Source organism: Suricata suricatta, chromosome 9, assembly GCF_006229205.1.
Source record: "Suricata suricatta isolate VVHF042 chromosome 9, meerkat_22Aug2017_6uvM2_HiC, whole genome shotgun sequence".
In the NCBI taxonomy this organism is placed as follows: Eukaryota; Metazoa; Chordata; class Mammalia; order Carnivora; family Herpestidae; genus Suricata; species Suricata suricatta.
Window position 1 is genome coordinate 107284684 of NC_043708.1, and position 9763 is coordinate 107294446.

Below are 9763 nucleotides of genomic sequence, written 5' to 3' on the forward strand. Positions count from 1 at the left end.
TTGTAAGAACCATGGGAATATTTGTGGAAGTAGATCTTCAGAGTCTGGGCTCCCTACAATTGGCTAAAGAGAAAGTGCAGTATCTTTTATATTTATGGACATGGGAGAATGTGATCATTCAGGGGCCAGTGTCCCGGCAGGACCTTTGAAGCCAGCCTAAGACACTGCTGATACCTTCTTCATGGCTGCCTCCGTGATGGCCTACAGCCCAGGAGGCGGAGATGCTGGAACCTGTGGCAGAATTCTCAGGAAGGTGGGAATGTTTGAATGCATGTATTGTGTGAAAGCACAGACCTCCCTTTGCTTCCTCAAAGCCGCCAGGGCCTGCCTCCATTATAAGGCAATAAAGCCGCACTGGGAAGGGGGCCACCAGCATCTTGGAGAAGCTCAGCAGTGGTGGCCGCTGTTCTCTGCAGAACAGGGTTGAAGGTGGCAGATGCTGCCATGGAACCAGGATCTAGAGAGTCCTAGTGGCGATGGTGGGATTCCAGAAAAACTGATGCGAGGAGAGCAGTTAACCAGCAGCACCAAGGTGGACAGAATTACTATGATAGGCAGCAAGGCTGGGGTGCTATCAGAATGCCCTGAGCTGCAGGGATCTTGGATTGCTAAAGGAGCCTGCTGTGGTAAGGGGCATGATAGATAGACAGCTGACTAGTTATTTGACTTGTATAACCAAAGAAAAACAGAAAACAAAAACCACCCAGGGCCAGCAAGCAGAAGCTGCCACCAGCTGCCCCAAGTGGCTGCACTAGAACGCAACGGTTCTCCACGCAGTTTCCAGATCTAAGTCACTTCACTGACCTGGGGTCCATGGTTTACAGAGGAGGCCAGATCTCGAGAAGGGCCCCTGTGATGCATCACAAGTATATATATATATATGATAAACCCTTTCCTGATCCCTTCCCAGAGCCTGAAGCCAGTTACCATGGTAACTGCTCACCGGGAGAGGAAAACACCCAGACTTTTCAAGAAACTCTGGAGAGGAGTCTGAGCGGACGCTGATACCAGGGGAGCAGAAATGCCACTGTGGTCCTCCAGCCAGGGGACCTCCAGAGGGCGAGCACCACAGGACGAGAGCAGGAGCGGAAGCTTTGGGATCGCACCCCTGTTCTCCTCTGCAAAGTGGTGACCCTGACAGCATCGGCCTTTGACCTGAAAGAACAAAATGGCGTGCACATGAAAAAAAGAGTATATAATCATCCTGGCCAGTGATAAATGCCATTTATTTTATAGCCTTACAGTAAGAAAGTCCCTAAACCAATCATTGAGGAGTCAGAACAATCAAAATAAAAACATTTTATAAAAAATCGAAAAATGCAATGGGCTCACCCACCCAGTGTTGGGTGCCACCCCCACACCCCAAGTTCCCCCATGAAAAAGGGCTGTGCCTCCTGGGCCTTTCCCAGTATCTCCCAGGTCTGGGCAGGCTCCACACACTGCTCTCCCATCTAGGAGGTGGTTTTGTCATGGTGTCACGGTGGAAGGGGGCACACTTGACTCAGAATCAGGAGCAGGGGCTCTCATCTTGTCCCCAGCCAGCTATGTGACATCAGGAAGCTTCCTCGCCCCACCCAGTTTCCCAGGGTGAACTAAATGGGGGTGGGGAGGACTAGATACCTATAATGTTAAATCGGTGGAGTGAGAAAGTCACAAAACAGAGAGACGGGGAAAAGAGATCAGAGCACCCTTTATTAAAGAGCTCTCCGGTGAGGAGTTTCCGTGGCTCGGAGGGAATGAGCCAGGGAAGTCGCAGAGACGATACAGAAAACCGAGGTCAGAAATAAATGTAAAACGCCTTTATTGGGAACGCTCTCAGGCAGGGTTCTCTGGTCTGGACAGGATGGGCCAGGGAAGTCGAGAGGGAGAACAAACAGCGGGGCCTTATATAGGGCAGTAGTTTCTGATGTGTGTCCAGGGGCAGAGAACCCCCTTATAGGATGAAGAGATGAGGCTAGGGCAAATGACGTGTTTCTGGGGAGCTGGCAGTGGGCAGAAAGTTCCAAAACGGTGCTCCGTCGGCCATCTTGGTATTGTTCAGCAGGAAAGTCCCCGGATGTCGGTCTGTCAGCCATCTTGGTGTTCCTTTCCCGCCCGCCAAACCTATCAATACCCACCAATGCCTCTTTCATCTCCAGGACCCATAGATGTAGCAGGACCAAATCCCAGGGACTACATCTCTGGAATCTCAGCAGTTCAAAGACACTAAACCTCGTTATAATGGTTTCTGCACAATGACCTTCAGAGTGGCTATGTTATTCTAACACAAATGACCTTGTTTCTGTGGGTAAGTGCCCTTCCATGCTCCCAGGTACTCTCAACATGCGCTGAGGGGCCCAACAGGACTTTGGCCTTAGGACAGTCCCTGAACAGACCACCCCACCGCCCAGGCCCACGACTCTTCTCTGCCTTCAGCTGCCTTTTACTCCTTCATACCCTCAAACGCACCATTTGTATCCTCTCTGTGATGCCCTCTGGGCCTGCGCGGGGTGGGGGTGGGGGTGGGGGATGGGAGCGGGAGCAGGAAGCAAGATGGAGGCCCAGCCAGTCCAGCCTTAGGTTCAGGCCAAGGGCTGCATTTAATCAGGCACAGGCGGGCGCCTAGTTAGTCCGGAATGCATACCTTGGGCAGATGTCAGCTGCCTTGAGGAAGCTTTCACTGCAACCACTTTCTCCTCTCAGACATTTGGCACAGCCCTCACCATTTCCTCATGGTAATAATGAAAAAAGAAAAACCCTCAATGAAGGTGCAGTGAAATGAATCTGCAATTTATTTTGAATAAGCTTAAAATCCCCTCGCAGTGCCCTCCCTTGGTATTTTTATAGGAAATGGTTTTCGCTAGCTATGCGCCCGGTAAAGATCCTGAAACATACGATAGACAAAATCCTCCTAGGCGTGCTCAAGGATAATTTGGTTTTTCTCAAAGCTACATTAAAAAATAAATAAATAAGGGATAGAAATAAGCCAGCTTTTAACCACTAACCTATACACTATCCCGAGAAGCAATCTCCCCACTCAGGAAATTTAGCATACGGTTCGCCAAGCTTAACCCTTTTGCTTCTTCACATCCTTACCCATCTCTCGCTTAGGCCAAAACACTTAAAATCCTTTATCATAAGCGGACTAAGAAGGCCCTTTGTCGTGGATCTAAAATCAGCCAGGACCCTAAGGCCAGAGGCTGGGTCTGCTGCAGGTCACCCCACGCCAGCCAGCCACGAAGACAGTCATTCCAAGGCTTCGGAAAGCCTTTCTACCCCGGGCCTCTGGGAGGGTTTCCAGATCCAGCTCCCAGCACCTTCCCTCCCTTGCCGCCCCCCCCCCATCTGATCCCAGGCCAAACCTTGGCTCCAGTAATAACAAAGAGGCCCAGAAGATGAAACACTGAAGTCCTTTCTCTTCCAGCTGAAACCAGGTGTGATGTCGGCAGGGAGAAATGCCAAGCTCTGGCGAGCCAGATGAAGGCACTCTAAAGCAATAACCCGAAAACAAGCCCAAGTGGGGCCAGATGCCCAGACCTTTCACTTATTTTGCTATAAATGACTTTCCTGGGGCAAAATCATTTCTTCCTTCAAAGAAAATCGCAAAGGCCAAAGGAGAGAGGGCTGAGGGGAAGGGAGGACATGAAAGGGGAGGTAGGGAGAGGGACAGGGGCCGGGGCCTCCTGGTGGGTTTTCTAGGGCTTCCCAGAGAACCCACCAGACTCAGAGGGAGTTCTGGAGGGTAAGCTCCCACTTTGAGGTTTGCAATGGGGAGGAGCCCCCCTACAAGCTTTGCCCACCGCTGGCCTCCCAGAGGGCTGAACCTCCAGGTGCTCTAAGGGCCGGCAGGCTCCTGAGGGAAGCACCCAGATCCTAGAGTAAAACCTGGGTGGGGCGGAGGGGTGGGGACGTAGGCTGCAGGCTGCATTAGATGTCTGCTCCGGCCTCCTTCTCCCTTAGCGGTCGCTCAGATGCAGGGACTTTCGAAAGCAGCTTTCAGCCCTGCCTGCCAGGAAACCTTTGATCCCTTTTTATAAGCTTAGGGTCATATATATTTGAAGCTTCTGGACTCAGTCTCCAAATGAAAGCCAGATGCCCTGCCAAGCTGCTTCTGCCTGGTGCTTTTGAGTAGATGGACTATAGGTTGAGCCAGAGCTGATGGCCATCGGCCCAGAAAAAGGTGTTGGCTGTAGTGACCATAAATGGGGACATAAAGGTGGCAAAGCCTCTCTCTTGTTTGTCTTTGGTTAACAGCTCATTCCGGTAGGGAAAGGGGGTCTGGTTGGTCACTGCCACACTTCCCAAGGACTCAGCTGCCTCCTGGGTCTTGAGCCACCGTGAGGAACCTAACTCATTCAGCACCAAACCAATGACCCCATCCCTCGGGTCAGTTTTTACTTTAACTGCAACTTGGAGAAGTCTGAATTCTCACTCCATCACATCCAGCCTACCCAGATGCAGACAGGGCTGAGGCATACATGTGTTCAGTCGGTATTTATTGAGCACCTAGTATGTACCTAGTACTGCTACAAGCACTGGTGGATAGCTGAGAAAGAAGAGGCTCTTTTCTCCGAATACTGCTGCTTGTAGTCCCAGAGTGTGATCTACGGATCCAAGCGAACACCAAACAGCCCCGTCTGCCACGGGGCCCTGAGACCCAGAGAGCGTCAGGGCCTGCCCAGTGCTGCCCAGAGTGGGTCTCCTGCCTTCTAGTCCAGCGTTCTTTCTGCCCCCCCCCCCCAGCTTTGTCGATCACCTGCTGCGTGCCCAACTTGGAGGACCCAACATCCTAAAATGAGGCGGGAGATGGGTTTCAGAGTTTGAAGCCCCGAGCTGCCATTTACTGCGGGACCCTGAGCGAATCATTTAACTTCCTGAACCTCCTTCATTGATCTGATAGCAACTAGCTCACTGTACTGAAATTGTTAGGAGCGTTCAGGAGAATGTCCGGCTCCAGCTGCCCGGTAGAGTCCTATAAATGCTGACCACTATTACCAGGTCATGGCGATGGCCCTACCTTCAAAGAGTACAGTTTAGCTGAAAATATAAGACAGAGGCATAATCGTTAGAATTCGGACACCCATATATGTGCCGTGTGTCACATGATTGATGCAGAGGAGGGAAAGAGCATTCCTTGAAGCATCTTTGACTTCTTGAAGGTGATGGGGCCTTGGCCCGAGCCCTGCAAATGGGTAGGATTTGCAAAAGTCTGAGCAGGCTGAGAATTTCAGACTCGGAGGGGCCTTGACGACCACATAGTCATCCATTCATTCTTTCACGTGTTCATCTGACAAATACATATTGAAGAACTATTACGTGCCAGGCCCTGCTCTAAGCATCGGAGAGACAATGGGGAATGAGACACGTGATGTCCCTTCCTCCCTGGAGTTTAAATTCTAGGAAGGGAGACAGCCAGCAAATTAGTAAACGTATAAAGTAACAAGAGAATTTAAGGAGGAGGTTAGTATGCCAGAGAAACTTGGAAAGTGAAGGATGCTTCTTGAGACAGGGAAGCTAGCGAAGCCTTTCTGGTGCAGTGATTTTTCCCGAAGTTATGCAATGAAGGCTCTTTGCTCAGGGTCAGCCATGGAGAGGAACAGAAAACGGGAATCAGGATGCCTCCTGGGTTGTTGTTGAAGCAACTCGATGATCCTGCCTTCTAGGAGCTGGGGAAGATTGTGGTGAAGTGGTGGGTTCTGTTTGGGGCATGCCATATCTGATATGCTTTTTTTTTAATGTTTTTTATTTATTTTTGAGAGACAGAGAGAGACAGTGTGAGCAGGGGAGGGTGAGAGAGAGAAGGAGACACAGAATCCAGAGCTCAGAATCTGAGCTGTCAGCACAGAGCCTGACACGGGGCTCAAACCCACAAACCATGAGATCATGACTTGAGCCAAAGCTGATGCTTAACCGACTGAGCCACCCAGGCGCCCCTAGAGCACTTAAATTTAAAACCTACTGTGTAAGACCTTGCCCCCCTCCTGAAAGTAACAGGGTCATTGGGCATGAGTCATTCTCCTTTTCAGAGAACAAAAACCCAAGGGAAGGCCTTATAATCACAAAACCAAACACCAGGCAAAACCAAAAGGGCCACAGACTAACTGCATCTACATGCTTGTTATTTCCTAATAGGACAGTTGGGGTTTTCAGCAATATCGTTGCAAAGCCGGTCCGTTTGAAACGAACATTCCATCTGGAAGCAGAACAAGTTTATTGGACCTAATTACACGGAACCCACGTCAGGACCAGATCAGCCCCTCCATCCCAACAGATGCCAGAGCTCAGAATGCACACACTCCAGAAGGTTCCCTACCAGGATCCCCCGTTGAGCGTTTTCACCGATCCCTTCTCATTCACCTCATTTATTACTGTCTGAAAACCAAGGCTTTGGAACTGTCCTAATTTCACTGCTTCCTGCCTGATTGGCAGGAAGTTTAAATAAGCCAAGCTGTAAGGGGCGGGGAGTAGGGAGAGAATAGGAGAGGGGGTGGGGTGGGGGCGGGGGAGAGCCCCAGACAAAAACTAGCCTGCCTGACATTTTCCTGCAGGAGAATCATTTGTCATGCTAGTAAAGCTCCAGCCCTCATCATTCTCAGAGAATGTCAGCTTGAATATTCAACTTTTCATCAACCTTGATCTCCAGTTGATGCCTCTTCCTCCCTGCAGAGCAGGAATTTTGAAAGGTTAGAATCAAACAGCCTCAAAATCATAGCCTTTTAAGGGCTGGGCCAGCAGACCACACTTCTTCCAGCTTCATCTCTTTGGGCAACTGGTGTGTGTGTCCAGTGGCCGCCGAGCCTTGCTCCGTGAGGGCCCCGATGGCTTCTGGAGACTTTTCCCTCTGTTCTTCGGTGAACATGACATTGTGAATCCAAAACTAGCATATTAGTAAAGTCTGTATTCAGAACAGGACTCTGAGTCACATGAAATGTACAGACTCCGTTTGGAACAGTAATGGTTCCTGCCGCCATTTTTTGTGGATGCCATCAGGAGACCAAAGCATCTTAAGAATCGTTGGGGACACTTTCCAGATGAGCTCAGACAAACTAGCTGGAGCCATCTTGAAGCCCGACATAAAGCTTCAAAATATTTTTCAGTTATTCTTTGAGTGTGACAGCCCAGTGAGGTAGAAATTCCAGCTGGGGTTGGAATCCTAGCATGCCCATGAACTAGCTGGGTGGCCTTGGTTGACTCGCTCTGGAGCTCAGTGTTCTCAGCCGTTGGCTGGGTGGATTTGATGCCTGCTTCATCAGGAGAAGTGCGGAAAATACAGAACAGACGGTAGAGGATGTCAGGTAGCCCGGCCCTGACACATGGTACACACCCAACCCAAGTTCGCCCCTCCCTCCCTCCCTGACCCTCTTCCTAGGAACCTACAGGGGTCAGAATGGTTTCTTCTCAGAGGACATTCATTGCTCAGAAGACTCAGAAGAGTAGTTCTGCCAAGGTTTTGTCTCCGTATAAATTCAACAAGCAAAGACTCTTTGGATGCACAGCAGAGAAAACTCGTCCTCACCTGTGATTAGCAAGTTCAGTATCAGTTGCTTACTTTACATCAAGAGAGACGAAGGCATGGAATTTAAGTCCCTTTGAGGACTAAAAGATAGCAGTCAACACCTGCAAAAAGAACCTATATGTTAATCTTTTAAAACATGAAGGATTTTTTTCTACGTGGGAAATGAGCACATGTATTTCCTTCCCAGAAAAGACCTCCACTCAGGCTACTCAGACCTTGTTTGCATCCAGCCAGACAGAAGACATTTATTTTTAAGACACATTAATACTTTTCTTTTCAGAAAAAGTTTCAGGGGATGCCTCAGTGGCTGAGTCGGTTAAGTGTCTGACTTTGACTCAGGTCACGTTTGTGGGTTCGAGCCCCCTATGGGGCTCTGTGTTGACAGCTCAGAGCTTAGAGCCTGCTTCAGATTCTGTGTCTCCCTCTCTCTCGGCCCTTACCCTCCTCGCATTCTGTCTCTCTCTAAAATAAACATTAAAAAAAAATTTTAAAGAAAGGAAAAAGTTTCAGAATCTTTGAAATCTTTTTTAGTGCATAAAATCTCATGTGGGCTGCACCGTGGGATTCCCCGCACCCTCCTCCACCCAGCCCAAGTATTTTTCCCCATTTGATTATCCTCTGCCTAAAATTCCTTCACGATGGATCCAATCCTTTGGTCCCAGGGAGTTAAGGCGCCTAATAGCTGCTAATGACAATATAGCAGGAATAAATCTCTACTCATAAATTTAAACAGGCAATCAATATAATTGTATTTCTTTTCCTCATCAAACTAATTTCAGACCTCTGAGTCTTGAATCCTTCCAGAGGGTCCCCAATTCTCCAGCTTCCTGCCCCTCTCTCTGGAGTCTTGCTGAAGTTCCGGCAGCTCACTCCAGGAGGGTTTGGCTAAGAAGTAGGCCCCACTTGATAGGCGTCTACCTCATTCGCCTGATCCTATCCTTTGGTGATAGGCATCGAATCCTCCCTAAGATGAGCAATACCATCAGGAACACCTCGGTACAAGTGTGCCAGTGAGGTGCTCTGGCATTTTAGAACAGACGGCTGAGTCGTAGGGTGTGAGCATGGCCAGTTTCACTGTGCACTGCCAGATCGCTCGCTAAGACCACTGGATGGATGTAACAATGCTTTTGGTTCCCCTTGGCCTTCCTGACATCGGTCATTCTCCAGTTTTCCAGTTTCTGTCACCAGATGGGTGTCACATAAAACTTACTTCTGCTTTAGTTTTGCCTCGCTGCGATTACCAAGGACTTTCAGCATTTCTTCAGGTACTTATTACAATCAGGTTCCCTTTACAGTGAGCTGCCTGTTCCTGGCCTTCGCCCATTTTTCTAAATTGCTCTTGATTTTTTTATTGTTGATTTTTCAAGAGCTCCATGTATATTCTGAATGTTACTTTATTGCTATTTCCTCCAACTTTTTATTTTGAAAAATCTCAAACTAACAAAAAAAGTCACATGAATGTCATAACAGATTTACCAATTATTCATATTGTTCCACATGTCTGCTCTATTTCTTTCTATGATATAGGTTATAAATATGGATATATATATGGATATATATATATTTGGATGAAACATTTGAAAGTAGGTGACATTCAGACACTTCATTGCTAACTATTTCAATGTAAATCTAAGAACAGGACATCCTGTTGCATAAACCTTTATACAAGTCCTCCACTCAACAAATTTCACATTTATATAACACTCATGTCTAATGTAGGGTGCGTATTCATTATCCTCATCCACTTTGACATTGTAAAAAATATCTCCCAATCTATCATTTATTAACATTGTCTACGAAGACCAGTTAACAAAATCTTTTAATTTTAATATTATCAAATGCATTAATCTTTCTCCCTTAGGAGAGTGGTTTTGAGAGTCTCATTTAAGAGGTTTTGGGCTACCCCAAATTGCAAAGCTATCTTTCAACAATTTCCCCTACTAGCTTTCAAGTTGAGCTCTTAACTGTCAGAGGGGTTCACCTTTGTACAGAGTGAGAAGTAGGGAGTCAATGTTCTTTTCACAGGGTGGGCAGGGTTTTCAAATGTTATTTATTAAACAGTCTCTTGTCTCCCAGGATGCTCGCGGCCCTCTGTGGTACATCCCGTTCCCACCATTGGTCCTTTCTCAGGCTCTCTATTCTTCCCATGTATCTACTTGTTCATTGTGCTCAGGGACCACCAGTGGTTTTGCACGTGGGTGGGGAGCAACCTTGAAGGTCCTTCTAGCTGGACTTGACATGAGTCAGATTAACAGGAGAAAATCAGAT

At 48.1% G+C, this 9763-nt stretch overlaps 1 long non-coding RNA gene across 1 annotated transcript in view; it reads left to right on the plus strand.

Annotated features, from left to right (window-relative positions):
* Positions 1–1732: 1732 nt before the first annotated feature.
* The window catches only part of LOC115302939, an 11875-nt gene continuing 3844 nt past the window's right edge, over positions 1733–9763 (plus strand). Inside the window, exons 1-2 of the long non-coding RNA XR_003913730.1 lie at positions 1733–1776; positions 2139–2287. This is a non-coding gene — a long non-coding RNA (uncharacterized LOC115302939). The remainder of the gene's footprint in view (positions 1777–2138; positions 2288–9763) is intronic.